The 24128-nt window shown below is 46.7% G+C and overlaps 1 long non-coding RNA gene across 1 annotated transcript; it reads left to right on the top strand.

Moving 5' to 3' along the window:
* Positions 1–635: 635 nt before the first annotated feature.
* Positions 636–23922, top strand: LOC129147669 (uncharacterized). Its single transcript, XR_008554950.1, has 3 exons — positions 636–710; positions 8191–8369; positions 23836–23922. It is a non-coding gene; the product is annotated as an uncharacterized LOC129147669 (long non-coding RNA).
* Positions 23923–24128: the final 206 nt, after the last annotated feature.

Here is a 24128-nt window from a genome sequence, read left to right on the forward strand (position 1 = left end):
CCAGCATTGGGAAGTATTGACATCTTCGCAATATTAACTTTCCTATCCATAGGCATGGTTTGTCCTTTTTCATTTTTAGAAAATTGTGTTCCTCAATAATGCTTTTCCTTCACATAGGCCTTAAGTATTTCTCATTAAGATTATGTATTTCAAATTTTTACTGCTATAGTGAATTAAATGGTAGTTCACTTTCAAGATACAAAGTATCGGGCTGTATCTAAGAAAATTAACTTTAGTGTGGCTGGTGTGACTCAGTGGTTGAGCGTCAACCTATGAGCCATGAGGTCATGGTTTGATTCTCAGTCAGGGCATGTGCCTGAGTTGAAGGCTTGATCCCCAGTGTGGGGAGTGCAGGAGGCAGCTGATCCATGATTTTCTCTCATCATTGATGTTTCTATCTCTCTCCCCCTCTCCCTTCCTTTCTGAAATCAATAACAATATATTTTTTTAAAAAAAGAAAACTAACTTTAAAGGACTTGATATTAGTAGATAGAAATACAAGGTACTTCAAGATCATTCTCATTATTGCCACTGGCTATGTATTTGAGAATAACCTTTCTTGAAAATAATTCTTTCACTCATTTGTTCATTTATTCTACAATCAAGAAATCACAGGCCGGTGATACAGTGGCGAACAGAAGTAGACATGGCACCTGCTCTAACGGAGATGACCCTCCAGTGGAGAGACTTCCACAAACAAAAGAAAAAGTGTAAGTCTGATAAATCCCAAGAAAACGGACTTGGTCAGAGAGGTCGGAGGAACCTTCCCTAAGAAAGTGATAATGAAGATGAGGACTGAAGGAGAAGAAAGAAGGAACCGTATGTTCAAAGGCCCTGGGGCTGGAGGCAGCACTGTGAATTTGAGTTACGGAAAGAAGTCCAATGTGGCTAAAATACAGCGAACAAAGGGGTGCATGCAGGGAAGCAGGTCAGCGACGAGGGTAAGACCCAGCTATCAGGCCAGGTAGGCCAGGCTAATGCTTTTTATCTTTATTCCAAGAGGAATGGGAAGAGTTGTAAAAGAGAATCGATTTTATCTTGTTTTTCAGAAGAATTACTGTGGCTGCAGTTACGGAGAACAATTTGAAAGAGGCAAGAAGAGATGAGAGTAGATGAAAGAGGTGGCTAGTCCCACCCTGGCCGGTTGCTCAGTGGTTGGATGTCGGCCTTAGGACTGAAGGGTTGTGGTTTCGATTCCAGTTAAGGATACACACCTCACTTGCAGGCTCAATCCCCTGCCCCGGTTGGGATGTGTGTGGGAGGCAGCCAGCCAATGGGTGTCTCTCATATCGATGTTTCTCTCTCTGTGTCTCTCCTCTTCCCTTCCATTCTCTCTAAAAATCAATGGGAAAAATATCCTTGGGTGAGGATTAACAAAAAAGAGAAGGCTAATTCTGAGGAGAAATAAATGTAGCTGTGACTGGAGGTGCTGGTGGAGAAAGAGAGATGAGGATTGTATTTGAGAGACAGTTGAGATGCACGATTCACAGGCCTTACTGGTGGGTTAACCACTGAAGGTTGGACTCCCGGGTTCTTGGCTTGGATAATAGGAGAACTGGTGGTGTCATTCAGTAAAATAGAAAACATCAGAAGAGAACCAGGTTGGAGGGGAAAGAGCTATAGTTTGGTTTCCGACAGGTGAATTTTGAGATGCCTTTGTGACATCCATGGAGACGTGTGCAAGTTAGCCGTTGGATGTGTACTAGGTGTACCGGTTAATAATGTGGATTTTGTAATCAAAGAAAACACGATAATTTCAAGAGAAACATTAAAAGTCCTTTATTCAAAGTAATGTCCATTGCTAGCTACACACTTCTCCATCTTTCAGGTAATTTGTGGATACCGTCCCAATAGAACTTTTCTTGTTTTGAGGCAAACCATTCAGAGACCCAGTTTTCCACTTCTTACGTTTTGAAGTGCTGCTCAGAAAGTGTGTGTGCCATCGATCGGAACAAGTGGTAATCTGAAGGAGCAAGGTCTGATGAATACCATGGGTGGGTTAATACTTCCCAGGCAAGATCTTTTAACATGTCTTTAACTAGTTTTGAAGTGTGTGATGGTGCGTCATCATGAAGCAAAATTACTTTGCCGTGTCTTCTGGCCCATTCTGGTCGTTTCACGATCAAAGTGTGGTTCAAATTGATTATTTGTTGTTGGTAGTGATCAGTATTAACCATTTCACCTGGTTTTAGAAGCTCATAGTACACCACACCTTCCTGATCCCACCAAATGCAGAGCATTGTCTTCTTTCTGAAGTGATTTGGCCTTGCAGTCGATGTTGATGGTTGACCTGGATCAACCCATGATGTTGTGCTTTTGGAATTCTCAAAATAAACCCACTTTTCATCTCCAGTCACAATTCGATGCAAAAAAGACTTTCTTTCGATCCGTTGAAGCAACATTTTACTGATGACTTTTCGGTTTTCCATTTGTCTTTCATTCAGTTGATGTGGCACCCATTTCCCTTACTTTAAAATCTTTCCCATTGCTTGTAAATGATTGGAAATTGTTTGCTGAGCAACATTTAATCTTTCTGCAAGTTGTTTTTGAGTTTGACACGCATCTTCATCCAATAATGCTTGTAATTGTTGGTCTTCAAACTTTTTTGGTTGACCTGGACGTTCTTTGTCTTTCACATCAAAATCATCACTTTTAAAGCATTTAAACCAGCGTTCACAAGTATCTTGAGATGGAGCATGTTCACCATAAGCTTCCTGAATTATACGATAACTTTCAGCAGCACTTTTCTTCAAAATAAAGTAATGAATAAAACTTCCCGCAAATGCTCTTTTTCTGGCACGAAAATCGACATTTTCAAGTTTAAAAATATCTATGATGTTATTACCTTCAGAAAATTTGACATATGAAGTTTTGAAGCTTGCTGTCAATACAACAAAATAGCCTACATATCAAATTGCATATATATCAACATATGTGTAACTCCATCGATTGAAAAAAATCCGCATTACTAACCGGTGCACCTAGTATGTTTGGTGCTCTGGGGAGAGGGCTGAGCTAGAAATCCACACGTATGAGTCATCTGTAAAGGGGTGGTAATTGAAGCTAGACATTGCCTGGAGAGCAGGCATGCAGTGATAAGGGAAAAATGCATAGGACTGAGTGAGTCTTAATGGCTGGGAGGAAGATGTTGAGCCTGCAAAGGAGATAAAGAGAGTTCAGAGGCAGTGCTACGTCATCAAAGCCAGGCAAGACAGTGTCTCAGTTACACCTGTGGCCAATTGATTCCCGACAAGGGCGCCAAGACCAATCAACAAGAAAGGAATAGTCTCTTTGACAAATGATGCTGGGACAGTTGGCTATCTACCTGCAAAAGAATGAAGTTGAAACCCCTACTTTATGCCCTTTGGAAAAAATAACTCAAAACGGATCAACAACCTAAATATAAGAGCTAAAACCATAAAAGTCTTAGAAGAAAACATAGGGGTATGTCTCTATGAGCTTGGATTTGGCAACAGATCCTTAGATATGACACCAAAAGCATAGAAAACAAAAGAAAATAATGGGTCAATTTAGACTTCATCAAAATTAAAAATGTTTGTGCATCAAAGGATATTACCAAGAAAGTGAAAAGCTGATTTACAGAATGGGAGAGAATATTTTCAGATCATATACCTGAAAAGATCTAGTATCAAGATTGCATCAAGAGCTCTTACGAGAACAACCACCAAAAAATCTTAAAACAACAAAAAGACAGATGAGCCCATTAAAAAATGGACAAAGGATTTGAACAGACATTTCTCCAGAGAAAATATACAAGTGGCCAGTAAGTATATGAAAAGATGCTCAACATCATTACTCATTAGGGAAATTAAGGAAATGGCTAATTAGTTATTAGGGAAATGCAAGTCAAATTCACAGTGAGATGCAACTTCACACTCACTAGATGACCATACCCCAACACCAAGCCAGGAAGTAACAAGTGCTGGTGAGAGTGTGGAGAGCCTGCCTGGAACTCTGGCACACTGCCGGTCAGAATGTAAAGTGGTTCAGTCCTATGGAAAACAGTTTGGCAGAACCTCAAAAATTAAACATAGAATGAATCATATGATCTCACAATTCCCCTTCTAGAAAAGGACCTCAAAGAACTGAGAACAGACATTTAAACAAGTTCATAGCAGCACTATTCACAGTAGCCCAAAGCTGAGAACAGCTCCAAGGTCCCCCCGTGGATGAATGGACAAACCAACTGTGGTATGTGCACGCAGTGGAACATTGTTCAGCCATAAAAATAACAAAGTATTGCCCGGCCGGCGTGGCTCAGTGGTTGAGTGTCGACCTATGAACCAGGAGGTCACAGTTTAATTCCCAGTCAGGGCACATGCCCGGGTTTTAGGCTCAATGCCCCAGTGTGGGGCGTGCAGGAGGCAGCTGATCAAGGATTCTTTCTCATCATTGATGTTTCTTTCTCTCTCTTTCCCTCTCCTTTCCTCTCTGAAATCAATAAAAATATTTTTTAAAACCATGAAGTACTGATACTTGCTACAATGGGGACGAACCTCCAAAACGTGATGCTTCTTGCAAGCGGCCAGACACCAAAGGCCACATCATACCACCTGACTCCTTTTTATGAAACATCCAGAAGAGATACATCCATAGATACACAGCATGGCTTGGCAGTGCCCGGGGCTGGGGGAGTGGGCAGTGGGGAGAAGCCACTTAGCGGGTAGCGGGTTTCACTTTGAAGTTCTGGAACTGAAAGCAGGCGAGAGAGAGGTACTTTAAGTAACTATTAATATGATTTGATTCAAGTTCCCTTTGATCAGGCCTATGCCTCGGGAAATTACACACACACACACACACACGCACACACACACACACACACCCCCCGCATTTACAAATACTCTTCATTTTGGCTGTTTTAAAAACGTAGCATCGTTCCCCAGCCGTTGGCTGTCCTGGTGCACATTTTCCAGGTGTCCCTTCTTCGTGGGAGTTGAGCTATAGGAGCTGACAGGTTGACATGAGCGGGTGAGATGGTGACGATCTGTTAGAAATATACCAACGATGGAGGCGTCCTTGTGTGAAGGGATTTCCACCAGGGGGTTAAAAGACGGAACCGACCCAGAGGCAGATGCAGTGACTTAGAAGCAGTCAGAGAAAGAATTCCAAGTGCAAGCCGAAACACAAACCTGGATTAAACCTCCCAAAGACGAAGGGGCTTTCATTCTGGAGTTTGTTTTCATTTTATTTATTTATTTATTTATTTATTTATTTATTTATTTATTTATTTATTTATTTAATTTTTTTTCTCTCTCTCTCTCTTCTCTCTTCAAATCACAACCCCAAACTGGTTGTCTCAGATGAATAGGGAGCAAGTGTAATTAACCAAATAGAGCTGTAAAAGGGGCATGATGGGATACGGCGAACATTTACATATGATTCATGGGTTTGGAGAGACTGCAGTCATGTGATCGATGCTCGGAGAGGCATCGGGAGGTTGTGCTGAGAGCTCTACTGGGAAACGACCGGCACTCGGCCGCTCACATAATTAAAAGAGTAAATATTTCATGAAGATGAAGCCAGGAAGGTTCCCCAGCTCCGCACGCTGCCGGTGGTGAGGAAGCACAGACCGGAAGGCGCACACGCTCCTTCTCCCCGCAGAGCAGGGCTCCGCTTCTCTCCTGGAAGCCTGGACTCGGGGGTGCTGTGCCTGCGTGATTGACAAGCCGATGTCTACGGCTGGAATTAGGAAGCAAGTGGAAGCCAGGTCCTTGGTATGTGGTGGGTGGAGAGGACACAAGCTGGCATCCAAAAAAAAAGGACAAAAACCAAACCCAAACCTTTCCTGTCATTTGCCCTCCCTATCAGCACGGACCATGCCCACAATGTGAAAGTTGAAACCATAATGTGTCTTTCAAAAACAACAGCAACACAAAGAAAAGACAACAGTAGAATAGCCTTCTGATCTTGGGGTAGGCCAAGGTTTGTTAGACTTTAAAGAACTGACCATAAAAGAGAAGATTTGCTAAGTTAAACTTGAATTAAAATGAAAACCTCTTCTTGATGAAAGAAACTGTTGTGAAAATTAAAAAACTAACTACAGACTGGGCGAAAATATTCACGATATATATATATTCCTATCCACCATATATAAAGAACTCCTGTGAATCAATAACAAAAAAAAATACAAAGCAATTTTAAAATGGGCAAAACAAACCCAAAATGGCCAAACAACTTGAGCTCAAGCATCATAAGAGGAGATAAATGAATGGCCAATAAGACTCTGCCAAGGTGCCCAGTATTATCATTCATCAGGGCAATGCACATTAACCCACTCAGCAGGATGGCTCACTCCAGAAGCCTTGGCCGGCTGTCTCCATGCCCGTCCTCATCTCCCGCCTCCAGCTGGTGGCCAGGTCTTGGCTGTGGTTTCCCCTTCCTGTCTCCGGTGATGGTTTCCTTTGCTCCTCGGCTTCTGCCTTAGGACACTCTCTCCCCAGTTCTCGCTTCCACACTGGCAGCAGCCTCCTTACCCAGCTCCCCGATTCCAATCCCTTGCCTCCACTCTTCTTCACTCCGTTGCGTAGCTGGCCGAATCGCTCCCGGCCCCGAGTTCTTGGTGAGTTCCCCAAGCCTGCAGGTAGAGTATGCCGTCTCTTTGCATCCTTACCCCTCGAAAACCTCCAAGTTCTGGCCTCACCTCAGGAACCCGCTCTGTTCCAGGCCCGGCAGACTACCTCTAAAGATTCCCAAATACACGGGCTCTGCATCCATTTTTAAAAATGTTTTTATTGATTTCAGAGAGGAAGAAAGAGGTAGAAATAGAAACATCTGTGATGAGAGAGAATCACTGATCGGCTGCCTCCTGCAAGTCCCCTACTAGGGATCGAGCTCGCAACCCAGGCATGTGCCCTTGACCTGAATCAAATCCAGGACCCTTCAGTCTGCAGGCCAACACTCCATCCATTGAGCCACACCAGCTAGGGCCAAACCTCTTTTCTTTTGTATTTTCCTGCGTGTGACTTGGGGCCTCTGCCTGCCATCTCCTGCCTCCTGTGCTTGCCCATGGGGAACACTGAGGAATCCGCATCCCCATTCTCCTTATGGCCCCTCAGAAGCCCGGGATCGTGGCTCCCACACTCCTGTGAGCCGGTTACTTTCACACTCAAGTTCCTCACTGCCCAGTCCTAGCCAACGTCTCCCAGACCCATGAGGTGGGTCACGCGGGGGCCGAGGTCAGCAGGGAGCGGATTTTCCGGGCTGGGGGAGGGGGCATGTGCCCAGACTCGTGCCCGTGAATGACCCATCGTCTTCTGAACTGGAGAACAGTGTGTGTCTTTGTTTTAGGGGGGATGGCGCTGTCAGAAGACCCCCCTCTGGGGCCCATAGTGTGGTGACTCACACCCTGGTGTTGTTTACTTCTAGCCTCATGGGAAACTGTGGAGCCCAAGTAGATTTTTAAAAATATATTTTTATTGATTTCAGAGAGGAAGGGAGAGGGAGAGGGAAATAGAAACCTCAGTGTTGAGAGAGTCATTGATCAGCTGCCTCCTGCAGGCCCCACACTGGGGATTGAGCCCACAACCCTGGCATGTGCCCTTGACCTGCCCTTGACCGGGAATCAAACCTGGGATCTTTCAGTCTGCAGGCAGATGTTCTATCCACTGAGCCAAACCGGCTAGGGCTGGCTTTCCTGGGCCCGTGTCTCCTCATCTGTAGAATGGGCCTTCAGTGGAGGTGTTCACTGAGGCTGTGTTCAGCAGAGGGCAGGGCACACGGGCAGCCCTAAGGCACCTCGGGAAGCAGCCAACATCACAAACAAGTCAAAAGACCGTCTGTGTATGGGCTTAGCTGCAGCGAAAGCCGGAACTCTGATATTCTGATCCTAAGCCAGGGCTACGTCCATCTCCAGTGTTTTCCATGATGGAGACTTGCTCCTACCTGAACTTCCTTGATAAGCTCGCTCCTCCTTGGCCCCGGGTTCTGTTGCATGTGCTGGGAGTTTGTGTTATTTGGCCGGGATGATAACGGGTGCAGAGAGACTCACTTCGAGTTGCTGCATGTCACTGAAACGTCTTAGCTCTCAGCTAAGCCGCACAAAAGCTCCTGCGCTGGGCGCACACATCTCCGGAGCAGAACGGGGGTCTGAGTCCTATGTCAGGGTTATAACCATCATCACAGCAAATAACGGCTTTGCTATTCCCCCGTCTGTACATCCCTGTGTTCCAGCTCTGAGCTGTCAGTTTCCTATTACCCCCTGCATGCCGTCTCGCCGGCACCCAGGGTTCAAAGTGGCACCACGCACCAGCTTCAAGGTGGCGTCTCCGCTGTTGCAGCAGATGGAACACGTGTCCAATCACACGCCTGCCCCCGTCGCCCTCCCGGTGATTTCAGCCTGAACGGACAGGGTAAGGGACGCTCACTCTTGGCGGGGAGGTATTTCGTCTGCTAAATGGTTTTCAGCGAAACAATCAGTGGCCGTGTACAGCTCCAAGTGCGGGCAGGGACGCGCCAGGGCCAGTGCTGGGGTTCCTATCCAATCTGCCTGGGTGACAGGGACCTGACGGCGACAGTGCAGCTCCAGGAATGGCTGTGAGCTTCCCGGTGGCGGAAATGGACAGCAGGCCGGGCAGCGGGCGAAGCTCGGCATCCACGGACATCAGGCCTTTCACTGTGTCCACGTCCGGCACCTGCCCCGCCTCCCGCGTGCCCAGGTGTGGTGGCTGTCATCTCCCCTGTGAGGAGGCAAGTCCTCTGAGGGCGGGGCATTTCGGTCCTGTGTTAACTGTGCTGGCCTGGAGTAGGTGCCCATAACTATTTGTGTTTTTTTTAAATATATTTTTATTGATTTCAGAGAGGAGAGGGAGAGGGAGAGAGAGACAGAAACATCAATGATGAGAGAGAATCATGGGTCGGCTGCCTCTTGCACGCCCCCTACTGGGGATCGAGCCCGAAACCCAGGCATGTGCCCTGATTGGGAATCGAACAGTGACCTCCTGGTTCATAGGTTGATGCTCAACTGCTGAGCTGCATCAGCCAGGCTTTGTTGACCGCTCAATCCACATGTACAAGTCTCCTTTGGGCACTTACTAGGATAGTGTTGGGAAGGGAAATTGTGATGCACAAGACGTAACGGTAAAACCCTCTGCCATCACAGCTGGTGCACATTTCAACACTTGAGTCTCTGCCCTCCCTGGGACGTGGCAAGTTCACGGCCTGCTGAGCACACTCCGTGTTCTGGGGGCCCATGGGCTGGGTCTCCGCAGCACACACACATGTGTGACTTTGGCCTGCCCTGCATTGAAAATATAATTACATTTGTTGGCAATCTTTAAAACCTAGCAGACTTTATTTTAAAATGTGAACTTCCGGATTTCCCTCCGTGATAGGCAGGCACCCACCTCCCTGTAGGGCGGTGTTGGCCGGAGCTGAGGAGTGGGTGGCCCCACGAGATGAGCCTTCCTGTGCCCTCCAACGTGTCCTAGTCCTTCCCGGGCGCACCTCACGTGACTCCCTTCCCCTGAGGACTTTCCGGTTTGCTGCCGGGAGACGTAGGTGCTGTGCAGACCGAATTTTGTCCGTGTGGGTTTGGGTGTGAGAGAGTCCAGGCCAACGTGTTCAGAAGGACCTTGGTCATAGGTGGCAAAGCAAACATTTTGTTGAGGACGAGGAAAAGGAAGAAGGGTGATTTCAGATACAGGTGACAGGTGATGGTAACTTTCCAAATCCATAAGAACAAGTTTGAAAATTCCAATATGGATCTATGGATCTATGGTGTGAAAATTGAGGGTGAATCTTTCTCAGGGACACCTTGAGACCTCAGCCAATGTCACCTTCTTGAGCAGTTTTTTTTTTTTTTAAAAATATGTTTATTGATTTCAGAGAGGAAGGAAGAGGGATCGAGAGATAGGGACATCAGTGATGAGAGAGAAGCATTGGTTGGCTGCCTCACACTGGGGACCGAGCCTGACACCTGGGCATGGAACCGTGACCTCCTGGTTCATAGGTTGGCGCTCAGCCACTGAGCCACGCCTGCCGGGCCCCGAACAGTTTTTAATGGTAAAAACACCAACTTGTTTCAGATGCAGATGCTTCTAAAACTTTGACTTGGGCGTATTTTTAAACGCATGTTTTTTGCCACTCCTGTGACTTTGGATGAGAATTCCATCTTGCCATTTGGGGTTGGCCGGCCATATTGTGTTCACTACCCTTCACTGGACCCCCGCCCGCCATCCTTGACAGGACGTTCCTGTGGGGTTCATGGTCAGGTCGCAGAGTTCTGACTGCCCACAAATCCTTGTCTCAGGGTCTACTCCAAGGGAACCCAAATAAAATAAGTCTCTTGGGAAACCTGGGTCCCAACTCTCTGGTGGGCGGCTTTGGCCAGGCATTGCAAAACTGGAATGGCTTTGGGGCCCAAACAAGGGTTCATGACCAGCCGAGGCTTTTAGAGAATTTCCTCCTCATTTTGGAGGGTGAGAGTTGGGGAGGGAGAATTTTTCAAGTCCCATGCACTCATTTGCATTTAAATTTGAAGTCGAAATGAAGGCTTTTAGAAACTTTTAATTTTTATTTAATTATAAGAATTTCACTGCAGGGTATCTATCTGATTTAAAAGAATAATTAAAATTAAGTTTAGCTACAGTGATTTGCCACAGCGTATGTCTGTCCTTCAGAACATTAAGCAACAGCCAATTATTTGTGGCTGGAGGTGCTCTATATGTAAATTCCTGCCAGACTAGAGCGTGGTGACAGAGAAATCCAGATGATGAGCATCAACGCCTAATAGATGCCTGAGTAGTTACCATTACTTCTCCTAATATCCTCAATTAAATGATTTAAAAATAGAGCGATAGATAAGCAAGATCAATTAATGTTAGAAGATGATCAAAGGGATGTGGTTCGGCATTGTAGAGGCTGTAAATGTGATAATGGCGTTATCAGACAGGAGAAACAACTCCGAGTGGCTCACACTGCATGCGTGGAAGCTCAGAGGGGTTTTATGTATGATTAATCCAATGGGCTTTTTTGTCATAGGGAGAGTTTTAAAAATCTCATCTATTCATTTGAGGGGGAACAAAAATCATTCAGACATTAAAATGGATGCTGTTCTCAGTGGTTGTATGTCAACCATAATAAGTGATAACAACCATCAGAAGGTCCCGGTCCTGGGGACCTGTTGGGAGGCGTCCGCAGGAGGGGCTGGGAGCTGCCAGCAGCAATCACATTGGTCCTCTGAGGACTCCGAGAGGGCCCCTCGCTCGGCGTCTGTGTCTGAGGTCTAGGCTGGAGGCCAAATGCAAGGGGAGAATCAGCCAGCAAGCCTCTGCTCAGATGAAGGATGTGCCATCGGGAATTTGCGAGTGGCAAGGTGAAGGGAAGGATCATTTCTGAAAGGCTCCATTTATCTGCAGTGTGGATTGGGGTTAAGAAGGATTCCATTATTTATACCCTTCTGCCTTTCGACAAGGAATTCGGTAGTTTCCCCCCTAAAGAAAAAAAAAAAAGAAACTGTAAAAATACAGAAAAAGAGCAAAGCTGAGCAATAAGAGGGTGGTGGGTAACAATTATGGTGGTTACATCTACTAATCGAGGGGAAGAAATGTTTGCACTTAAAAACACATTTTGGTTTGCAGCTTCCTAGCAATCCAAGCAAAAAGGGAAGCATGGATGCATTATTATCAACTATTCTTATTTAAAACTAGAGGCCTGGTGCATGAAATTCGTGCACAGGAGGGGGCAGTCCCTCAGCCCGGTCTGCACCCTCTCCAATCCAGGACCCTTGGGGGATGTCCGCTCACCTGCCTGCCTGTTTAATCGCCCCAACCCCTCTACCTGCCTGCCTGATCACCCCTAACTGCCCTCCCCTGCCAGCCTGATTGCCCCTAACTGCCTCTGCCTTGGCCCCCCACCACCATGGCTTTGTCCAGAAGGTAGGCAGGACGACCGGAAGATGTCTGGTCGACCCGGTCTAATTAGCATCTTACCCTTTTATTAGTATAAATAGAAAAGTGATGATTTTTAATTTCTAGGTGGATTTTTTTCCTACAAAAATAAGGAAGTGAATACAATATATTTGCTGGGGGGAGGGAAGAAGGACTGAGAGAGAGAGAGGGGATAGAAGGTAATAGAGCAGCAAACACAGAAATAGTTCCTCTGTAAGTTACCCTGGTTCATTTGGCCAGAAGGCTTTTGTCGGATGGGAGCAAGTCAGCAAGTTGTGACTGTCCATCTCAGGACGTCAGTGTCAAAGGCCAGAAATGTTGCCACAACGACAGGATTTTGTTGACAATGGAAGCAGGCATCGTGGGTAATGGCGAGAAGGGGACTGGATGATCAAACATTGGCTTCGCCATGTTAAGGGGTAGTTTAGTGATCTTGAGGAGAGAGAATAACAGGTGGTGGTGGGCGCAGGATGGCACCGTGACCATCCAATGGCTTCCTGGCAGGTGGCTCGCTGCGTGAGCCATGGCTGGATTTCCCCAGCACTGAGGGGCTCGATCCCTAAGTGGCTCATGGGCCGCTGCCCGCCTGCATTGGCACAGCTATGTGGGGCTTACGGGAAGTCCCTTGGCATGCTTTCTGATTAACCAGGCCACCGTGTTCTCTTCCCCTGCCACGGAATCCCAGGACTAATCTCCTAGGACTCCATGGTCTAATGGCAAAAGGGCGCAGCCCGCTGCCATGCACCAACTCCCACTGGAACATGCGCAGGGGAGACAGCTCCTGGGCTCGGCTGTTATGTGAGAGTCCCGGGTGGGTATGCCAAGGAACTTTCCAGCCTCTTGGTTCTTCAGACTCGGTTCCTGTGGGAACTGGCGTTTCCTACCTCACGTTATCTCTGGGCGTATCTCTGGGCGTGACACAAGGAGCTTGGGTTGGGGCGACCAGTTTGGGCCCAGATCTCCTGTGTTGCATTTATTGGTCATGAGGCCCTGGGAAAACTAGCTAATTTCATCGAGTCCGTTTTCTCATCTGAAAAACAAGTTTCCATGAATTGAGGAATGGAACGCAATGAGGTCCAGGCCCTTGAGCATAGAGACAGTGCCCGCTGTTCATCGTCTCATTTAGAAATATGTTTTCCTCATGGTGACAAGGCAGAGTGAGTGAGACAATCCCTCGAAGAATTCTGCGTCTGCTGGGGAAACCCCGAGACGCTGGGACCCGTGAGATGAGGAAAGCATGTGTGGACCCTCCACAGATGCAGGAAGTCTAGCTCCATGATTTTTTAAAACATATTTTTATTGATTTCAGAGAGGCAGGGAGAGGATGAGAGAGATAGAAACATCAGTGATGAGAGAGAATCATTGATCGGCTGCTTCCTGCACACCCCACACTGGGGACGGAGCCCACAACCTGGGCATGTGCCCTGACGGAAATAGAACTCTGACCTCCTGGTTCATAGGTTGATGCTCAACCACTGAGCCACGCCGGCCGGGCTAGCTTGGTGATTTGTACTCCAAAGAATGGCGGTGGCCCAATGGCCACGGCTGAATCAGAGGAACCAGTCTCCAGTCCTCGCTGCCTGCTGTCCGAGCCATGGCCAAAGGCCTCTGGTTTTGCTGCCTCGCCTATGAGAGGAGGGAGGCTGATCTGAATGCAGGTCCTTTATGTTCCTTGAAGACTATGAGCAAAAAGGAGGCGGGCGGGCCTGTGAGGTAGACAATGAGCACATGGCAGGGCGCAGACAGACCTGAACGGTGGCGGAGAGTTTATCCAAGTCTCCACCCAGTTACACCTGGAACTCTTCTCCAAGAGCCAAAGCCTTTCCATTACTCTCCATTAGCTGATCCCTGGTACCCACACAATGCAGAGAGGCGAGGCGGAGCGCGGCGTGCGTTCCTGCACAGTGGTTGCTCACCGTGCATCACGCTCGTGTGCAGAAGGTGACTGGGATGCCATTAACATGAAGGGTCCCATCCAGGCCGGGGACCGTGATTCAGTTCAGGGAAGGCAAGCCATGGGGGGGAGGGAGGAGGGACGGGGAAGAGGAGGGTCCCAGCTGCCTCCATGGCCAAAAACACTGAGTCAGGGTCACTCAGCTGGCCCGCGTGCACTGAAGCGTAGGCACTGAGCTTCATCAGCACCGTAATTCCATTTATGCTCTTACGTAATTAAATCGAGACTTGAATTGTGCTTTTTAAAAGATTATGTGACCATATGTAGCTTGAACAAGGGCCAACTTAAAAAAACACACACAACCTGGTTTTTTCACAGTTCCTTTCTATTAAGTTAGGACTTTGGGATTTCTTATCTCCCCCTCCCCCCCCCCCGCCCCGTAAATGTGAATCGAATCCTGTCAGTAGTTAATACATTTATTACAGCTTAAAATATTTATAAGTTAAAATATGCTTTCAATATACTTTAAGACAAATTAAGACCTTGCGGAGTCCAACTCATGTGTCGGACGGAATAGCAGTGCCCCCACACTGAGGGAATGCCGTGAGCTAACGTTTCAGGTGGCTTTGTAGCAAATCAGGTTTTAAACAGAAAGTTTTAGAGTCGATCCTGAGTAGTTTAATTAGCAAATGGTACCCTTAATTCTTAAAGTCAGTCAGGTTAAGGAAAACAAAATCTTATGTCTAGCGTAAAGGCACCACGTTTTGAGAAAGTATTTAAAATGTGGGGAATGCGTATCTTGTACTCAGTAATTACTATTAGGGCACTCGATTCAGATTTATAAATGAAGTCAGCTGAGAATTTTTGTAGAAATTCATGTTATAGACAAACAACAACAAAAAAAGGTAACAGTTTTCATCAGATCCAGCCATTATTTTAAAGTACTATCAAATCAGTAGGGGAAAAAATCACTGAACGTGAAGCGTAAGGAAGAGAATGTGCTCAGTTTTTGCTCTTTTTAATCAGCGTAAACTATTTCTTGCAAAACCCTGACCAGTCTATGAATATGCAATAGCTCTTATTACGATGCATTAGAAAACTCAAGTGCCATTAGATAATGAAAGTGACCAGAGGTATTTCCTGGTGCTTCAATTAATACCCTGGTGGTTCGACTGTAATGACCACACTCAATTGGAGTCAAGCTCAGATGGGAATTGTACGTAAGGGCCTCAGAGTCACTTCTTAGTGGATTGGTTTTTGAAACACAAAAGCACTAAATTAAAATAATGGTTTTGTCTGGGAGTTTTTTGCGTTGATTACCAAAGTGGGTGCTCCCTCAAACTCAGGCATTAGCACTGAGCACCGTGGGGCACTAGTACCTTCCACCCTTGCCCTGTGCCTGGCACATAGTTGGCACCAGTAAATGCCCTGAGTAAGTACATGAAGAGTATTAAATACTTATTAAATGAATGAGACTTGAGATCTTAATGTCAGCAGGCTTGCCTTGACTTGAGTTCATTGTGCTAAACTCAATCATGCTTTTAATGAAAAAAAAAAAAAAAATCTTGCCCTAGCCCAGTGGTCGGCAAACTGCAGCTCTCGAGCACATGCGGCTCTTTGGCCCCTTGAGTGTGGCTCTTCCACAAAATCCCACGGCCTGGGCGAGTCTATTTTGAAGAAGTGGCGTTAGAAGAAGTTTAAGTTTAAAAAATTTGACTCTCAAAAGAAATTTCAATTGTTGTACTGTTGATATTTGGCTCTGTTGACTAATGAGTTTGCCGACCACTGCCCTAGCTGGTTTGGCTTGGTGGATAGAGCATCGGCCTGCAGACTGAAGGGCCCTGGGTTTGATTCCAGTCAAGGGCACGTGCCCCAGTTGCGGGCTGGATCCTCAGGGGGGGGATGTGGGGAGGCAGCCAATCAATGATTCTCTCTCATCGTTGATGTTTCTCTCTCTCTCTCTCCTCCTCCCTCTCTGAAATCGATAAAAATATATTTTAAAAAAATCTTAAAGGTGAATACAATAATACTTTTCATTTTGCAAATTTCTAAATAATGTCCATATTTTTTTAACTTAATTTTGTTTACTTTTGTTACATCTGCTTCCCCTACCTACAATATAAGCTCCTGAGGGCAAGGCATTTCTGTCTGTTTTGTTCACTGCTCTAGCTCTAGCATTTAGAACACTGCCTGGCACTAATAAATGCTCAATAAATAGGTTTAAGTGAACGAATGTAGATAAAATGATGGGTGTAAGCACTGAGTGGAATACTTCTGACTTCATCCTGAGAAAGGCATTTTGGGAAAGACATGGGAAGTATCAAATGTTATAACCAGAGAAAAATGGGGCATTTCTGAATTCCCAGGAATATAGCAAGATCATGTTTGGTCTACTCATGTACGTGTTGCCTCATTCTGAAGAGACCCCTGTTCTCGACTCATCCTAAAACCGTCTTTTTGTCTCTTGGCATCACATTCTTTTTGTCTCTTGGCATGTGCCTTGATTGGAATCGAACCTGGAACGCTTCAGTCCATAGGCGACACTATCCACTGAGCCAAACAGGCTAGGGCTCAATCCTTTCTATACCATATGAATTTTATGGTCAACTTGTCACCTTCTGAAAAAGACCTATTGGAATTTTTATTGAAATTTTATTGAATTTATTGATTCATTTAACAATGATTGTTACTTTTGTAATGTTGAGACCTTCCCCAAGCACCTTCTGAATTTATTTAAATATCATCTTATAATCTTCTGTAAAGTTTTATAGTTTTCCTTGTAAAGGTCTTGAACACTTGGATATACTTAACCTCAGGTACTTTATCATGAGAGTTTTCTTTTTCAATTACATATTTGATAGTTTGTCACTGGTATATAGGTTCTTAACTGCATTTGCTATATTGATCTTGTAATCTAGTAACCTTACTGCACTTTCTTATAGTGTATCAATTCTTTTAGATTTTTTATATAGACAATTATATTATACACTAGTGGCCCTGCGCATGAATCTGTGTGCCAGTAGCTCTCTGCGGGGCCTGGCTGCTCCGCGCCCACTGCCTAGAGGCTCTCTGCAGCCCAGAGGCCCATCTGTGGCCGGGCGTGGAACGCTTGCCTCATCGCCGCGGCAACAAAACAAGCATTCCGCCAGGCTGCTCACGCTGCCCGCTCTCAGCGGCCACCCCATCCCCCCCGCACCCCTCGCTCAGGACTGGGGGACTCCAGTGGGGCTGAGAGGACTGGGTGCCGCCATCTTGTGGCTATGGGCACTGCCATAGTTGTGATGGAGTGACAGTTAATTTGCATATTACCATTTTATTAGATAGGATATGCATAATGTAATTTTATTTCTGCTTCTCAAATCCTCTTACTTCATCTTTATTATTCTATTACACTTTCTAAGACATCCAGAACAATGTTGAATAAGAATGGTAATGGAGGTCATTGTGCCTTTATACTGTTTATCAAGGTAAAGACATTCCCTTCAGTTTCCAGTTTATATGACTTTGGTCATGAATAAGAGTTGGGTTGAATTGGAAAATATAGAAACTGCCTAAATATTCCATAATTATAAATTAAATAATGGTAAACTAAATTATAATGCATACATTAGGTAGCCAATGAGAAAATTTAGTAAAAAAAAAAAAAAACCCTTAAAATAAAAGTATATATTAGATATATGCTATTCACATGAACATATGCCAAAGCAAAAGTGAATACACAAAAATAGTTGCTGTAGGTTGATTTCACCTTCTCCCTCCCTCACCCTTTCTATGACGATATGGCATTATTTTGATTATAAAATAGTTTCTTTAAAGCTCTTCACCATATCAATCTGGGTACCAATTCCAAATGTGAGGTCAGAGATCGCATCCAGTAAATGTGTCCCTGCCGTTGAGTACTTCTCACAGGCAGACGCCCGTTTCAGGGCAGTAGCTGGTAACAAACTCCTTCGTCCCTTTGAGTCCTGGCGTGTTCTCTCTGTCGCAGTTGAGCTCGGAGAATTGAAATTTATGTGCTGCTGGGAGTCCTGGCTCAGCTGCCCCCGACTGTGTCTCTCGTTTTCCTCTCAAACACAGTTAGGACTTGGGCATCGAGGATTGCCAATTAGGAATTGCGAAGTGCTTTTCCATTCTACGTTGTGGCTTTTTGAGTTTATTTATTTATTTATTAAAAAATCACACAACAGTTTGCAAAGCATGGGCCATCCATACATTAGCCGGGGACATTTGTTTTAAAGTTTTTGGCTTTTGCCAAATAAAAGACAAGTTTGCATTCCTAAGAGGTGAGTGAATGCCTAGCTTTGCTAATCACAGCGACGTCTCACAAGGGCAGAGGGGGCCTCCTCGCCGGGGCTGGGGCTCGAGCTTGGTGTTCAGGGAAGCCGTACACGGGCAGCGCCAGGATGGCCGCATAGGTGCATCCTTGGATTGGTTTCCCTTTGGTTTCCCAGTTTTATAGCGTCCTTCTGCCTGGTGTTCCAATCAAGTTTCTCTGCAGACTCAGCGGTGCCCCCCCCTGTTAAAGGCTCCGCACCACCAGCCTCTCTCCCTGAATTAAACCCCGGACAGCGGGGCCAGTGAAAACGGATAAAGGAGAGACCTTTCTAACATTTCTGGATTTTTGGCTCTCCGGGCCTGGTCGGAGTTCTTGTTTTTAAGGTACATCTTGGGTTGGTATAAGCCTAGATGATTCAGTCAGACCCTCATCCTGACACACAGTGATCGCCATCGACGCTTTTCTGTTTCCATTTACTCTGCAAGGCCGAAAGCTGCCGCTGGCTTATGAGTTTATTCTGCCCTGTATCCCCGCAGGCGGGTCAGCGGGCCGGCGGATGGATGGGCAGCGCTCACCTCCCCATTTATTACTCTTGTCAACTCGGAAGGGGTTTTTTTTTTAACCTGGTGAAAGGCCCATCAGCAATGAATCAGTGAAGTGAAGACGACAGTTGATTTGTGAATTTAGATTCTATAAAGTGACTCCGCTTTGGTGGGCTGTGTAGATAAAGCAACTGTCATGATACGGTGGCAAGTGCAATTCCACAAAACTGAATTTATTGCGCATTTGAGGAAATCATCCCATTTTAAAATGCCATAAATTCTAAACTGTATATTACTTAGTCCCATGAATTTTGATTTATATTTTGAATATTGTTAATGGGATGCTAAATAGCCTAGGTTGGGAGTTATGAGTTTATGCATTTCTTCTCGCGAGCTATTGTGACTTGGCACAGGATATATTGGCCATTCTCGGGATTTTATTTGTGGGGGCGGGAGGGCGGGAGGCAGCCTGTGGGGGATGGCATGGAGGCTGCTTATCAAGAAAGGCTGCAACCTCTCCTCTCGGGGCCTCACAAGGCTGCACGGAGCTCAGGGAAGGGCTCGCTGCACCAGCTCAGACAGGGTTGAGATTGCCCTGGAAGGGAGCACAGAATCCCCACTCCCCGGGGGGCTCCACCCCCAGTCGCCACCCTCAGAGTGCCCTACACTTCCTGTAACCCTTATGGATGCAGTAGGAACGATTTCAGTGATGACTTATTTGCAAGCTGTCCCCACCCAAGGGCCCCGGCTCCTGGCCCACAGCTGGGGCTCCCCAGGGCCCAGCAAGCAGGAGGCCCACCAGTAGTGAAGAGGACAAACCATCTCTGTTTCCCAGAATGCTTCAGGCCATCTCCTTTTCTGGTTAATTCAGTGTTCTCTTTACCTGATAGTGTCAAAAGAAAGCCTTTCACACTTCAACTCTGGCTGTTAAAGAAGTAAGAAAAGGTGTGCTTTGGCCAGCCCGAGTGGCTCAGGGGTTGGCGTTTCATCCCATGCACCGAAAGGTTGCCGGTTGATTCCAGGTCAGGGCACATGTCCAGGTTGCATGTTAGATCCCCAGTTGGGGCACATATGGAAGGCAACCGATAAATGTTTTTCTCTCTCATCGATGTTTCTCTCTCCCCCCGCTCCTCTCTCTCTTTCGATCACAAAAGACTTGTAATTGAAAATGGACAGCTCTGCAGAGTCCCTGCTGGGCAGCGGCCTCCAACAGCATTGCCCGCCAGGGGTGGAGAGACAGCTGGGTTGGAAGTTGGAGTGCAAAGCAGGCAACTTCCCCGTTCCTCTGTGAGACCGCACCTGGCCTGGTGCAGAGCGGGTCCAGAAACCGCCAGGTGACTTGGTCAGGATGTTCCTAACCCTCCAGGGAGCGGCTGGTCTTGCATGAAGAGAAACTTCCCATCAGTTGAGGAATTCAGCCGAGCAGGTTGAATAGCACATGCGTGCCTGGTGGGGCCATGGAGGGCCCAACTCCCTCTGCGTACTTGAATCACAGCGGCAGTTGGGGCATTGGTGGAGTTTGCATGATACCCGCTAGGAAGGTTTCAAGGTCTCTGTGTCCGGTGAAACCTTATAACTTTCAGGACCTGAGCCCTCTCAGGCCCCAAAGTCTCCAAGTAAATGTGCTGTCCTCTGTATTTTTATTATGGTTTCGCTTCTCCTGGGGCATATAGAATCAGAGAAACGCACGTAGGCTGTAAAACAAGGATGGGGATTCTCTGACACCTCACACCCGCCAGGCTTCAGTGCACGAAGAATGTGCCTGCATCTGTGGCTGCGCTGCCTGCGACCTTAGCTGGACAAGCACCTCCCTGTGGCCGGGCTGTGTTTGAAAGTGAGGGTTGAGAATGGGGAGGAGGGAGGAACAGAGAGACAGGGAGAGGCACTCACACCCAGAGACCGAGAAAGACAGAGGGACAGAGAAACAGGAGAGAGAGGAGGCAGAAGCTGCATCCTTTTTCTGACCCAGCATCAGAAGTCCCAGAGAGCCGCTCGGACCCATCCCATTCATGAAGTCAGGCCCCCATTCCAGGGGGGGGGGGGGGATTTAGGCTCCGTTGGAAGGGGGAGTGTCAAAGACCGTGCGGACCTATGTTGAAACCACCACATCGGGTCTTCGTGGGGAGCAACCTCGCTCCTGTTGGGGTGAGCTCTGCTTCCGGGGGGTGCCCAAGACCGTGCAGAAGCCAAGGAGCCTCCTGCGGAAGCAGCCCGGAGCAGTGGGGTTTGGCAGACCACCTTCCCTCAAGGGCAGGCGCCCATCGCATCTCCTGTAGCGCCATTCTCCTGTGATGGGGCCTGGAGGGAAAAGTTCACAAGCGAGTTGAGGCCTCCTTGGGCATTTCAAATGCCATCGAGCCCTTTCAGGAGCATTGCTGTAGAGGGAAAATGAGGGACCTCTGTTGCTGTACCACCTTGCAAGGTCTCTGCCTCCTTTGTTTTTGTTTTTGTGTTTGGCAGGCTCTATTCATCCTTTAAGGCCCACACTTCCAACCCATCTCTTCTCTTGAATAGTCCCGGGTCCCCCAGGTTGAGTTGATTCCTCCTGCCCCTCTGTTTTTCACCGGCCCATCATTATTATGGCCACCGTGGCACAGAGGATCGACAGATCCTCTTGTCGTCTAGGTGGTGGGTTACCCAGCGTGGTAACCCTGCCACAAACAGCATCTGAAAGGTGCTGGGTGTTCATGGTCCATAAATGCTGGCTCGTAGGAGCTCGGGAAAATGCGCCCTCGTTTTAGGCTAGCAGCAACAACAGGATGTGTGCAAGCTTCATGTCATGAGATCCTATAAGAGAAGGGTTTTGTGTTAAATAAGTTTGAAAAACATCTACTTATTCTCATTTTCCTCTTGGAAGCTCATAGTGCGTATCAACACTCAAATGGTGTTGAGTGTATAGAGCTTAAAAAATGTGAGCTTTGGGGCCCACTTGGATTTTAATTCTGGCCACACCCTCGTACAAATCACGAAACACATGGGCCTCATTTTCTTTGAGCATAAAATGGAAGTGATATGAATTTCTACCTCATAGAGATATTAATGCCGAGATAATTAATGAACGGAAGTCATGAAATGCACGTAGAGATATTAGGAAGTCAATAACAGTTGGGTAATATGGTTATCACAAAAGGCTCTGAGAAGTCCTGCAACAAATCATCACAGTAATTTTTAAACTTATTTGATAGTCGAATTGTTTTGTTCACCTCACACTCATCTGCACCCACATTTTGGGAAATATGGCTGGAGAAGATTTGATGGTGTTGGCCATGCGTCTCTGCAAATTAGGTGATGTTTTAGAGCTGGAAAAATGCAGAGCTACATAACTCCTGGGGGGTTGTTCAGGGATGAAGCTAGCATGAGTGGTCCATGAAAGGGCAGTGGACACATTTTTCTCGTTAGAATCTCTTTAACTGATGGCTGCTGTCCTTTGGGGGAATCCCTAAGTTTGATGCAACTATTCCTGATGTATTGGACTACATGTTCTCAGTGGCCATCAATGTGAAGGAGGGAATACAAGTGTGTGGGTGCTGATCTCGCAGAGCCTAGCTGATGCCTTCTTGCCAATGCTGGGCACTGGCTTCTGCTGTCCTTGCCTATGTACCCAGGAAGAGAGCATGAGAAACCTCTGTCTTGGTATGGAGTTATGGCTTCTTGTTACAGAAAGGTTGGCATTCGCTGCTTGCCAGGCTGCTTATGAGTTTGTTAGCTCCTCATGAGGACGTACGGCTGTTAGGGAATTCCTGAACCCCAGGGTAGGTCGGGGCCCAAGGTGGCTGCTTAAATAACTGTGGATATCTGAGTCTGGAGTTGAGTCAAATAAAGTGGTTTTAACATTTTTTCCATTTTCTGGTAATATGTCATTTTGATCTTTCTTCAGAAAGTAGCTGGGTCCCCATTCCCAGGCCAGGTAAGCTTAGGTAATGCCAACTCTACCTCCGGCTACAGAAGTGAGCACATGACCCATGCCTGGCCAATCAAAACATGCCATTCTACTTCAGAAATGAGCACATGACCTAAGCTGGGCCAATGAGTGCCCTGGGTGGAACTATTGGAAGAAAGCCTGATTGGCTGTACCCAATGGGGCCAGGCCAAGGGCTGTATTTGTCCAGGGAAACTTAGACACCAAACTTGTTGACACATGCCCTTTGATAAAAAGTAGGGGCCTGGCCACTGTGGCTCAGTGGTTGAGCACCCATCTATGAACCAGGAGGTCACAGTTCGATTCCCGATCAGGGCACATGCCAGGTTGTGGGCTTGATCCCCAGTGGTGGGAGGTGGTGCAGGAGGCAACTGATCAATGATTCTGTCTCATCATTGATATTTCTCTCTCTCTCTCCCCTCTCCCTTCCTCTCTGAAATCAACACAAATATGTTTTTTAAAGTGGGGAAAGGGAAAATTTGCAGTTACATATATTACAGTTCCTCTCAGGAGTAAGAATTAATGCCACAATGACTGTTTTTATTGAGTACTTACTATGTGCTATGCTCCTGTGTCCTCGGTCTAACACACATCACTTCTGATTTGAATCTCGGGAAGTCAGGATGCATCTCTCAATGAATGGCTTCTCACAATTGCTGCCAGCCACACAGTGGTCACGACCCTGTTGTCATTGCCTCAACCGACCTGTTCCACTCCCATTGTTTAGGAAAGCCAAGGGTGACATATGGTGAAAATCTGTCCAAAAATATCTTCCCCAGACTTTTCCAACACAAATTGCAACCGATCAGAAAGCTTCGGGCTATCATTTCATCACCAGTGTTGCTTTCTTTCAATCTTGCCAGCGATGGCATCACAGCTCCTACGAAACAGAGGATTCCCTTGTTTAATGTTGGGGTCAGTACTATTTTGCAATTAAGGAAACCAGTGCTTGGGGGAGATAGCTAACCAGCCAGATCCACCACCACGTTCCAACCGCTGAACAGAGAGCTTCAAGCACGTGACACGGGGTCAAATAAGATCAGTTTAAAACTCGAATCATAAACAGACGTCAGCATTTTGAGGGGAGATTTCTCGTGGGCGGTCAGAGGCAGAGGTCGTCTTTTCTTACGCCTTTATTGAAGAAGAAATGTTTTTCTTCTGTCCTGCCCCAAATCCAAACCTTCCCTGGTGTTGCCGCGTTGAGTTAAGGCCGTCTCGCTGCAGTAGCATCATGAAAACGTTACTTGTAATCTCCGGGATTAGATGAAAGCTGAGTTCCCCGTCTGTTTCTCTCCCAGAAAATTGATACCAGGGACTTGCCGGGCTGAAAGCGACCAGCGGGCTTCAGGCAACCAAGGACCCGGTTGCAGCGGTGTGGCAACAATTAGAACATGATTTCCTTTGGGAAGATGTCCCTCAGCTTTTCTCCGCCAGACGTCCAAGTTGTTTGGACAATTTTTCCACATGATCGGCAACCCCACCCTCTCCCCCCCAACCCGCCCCCAAAACCTCCACCACTTTTTATAAATTAGAACCATCCAATTTGGCTTCAGAGTTTGCTTTGGGGGGAGGGGGAAGTTTTCATTCTGGA

This window comes from Eptesicus fuscus, chromosome 21 (assembly GCF_027574615.1).
Source record: "Eptesicus fuscus isolate TK198812 chromosome 21, DD_ASM_mEF_20220401, whole genome shotgun sequence".
NCBI lineage: Eukaryota > Metazoa > Chordata > Mammalia > Chiroptera > Vespertilionidae > Eptesicus > Eptesicus fuscus.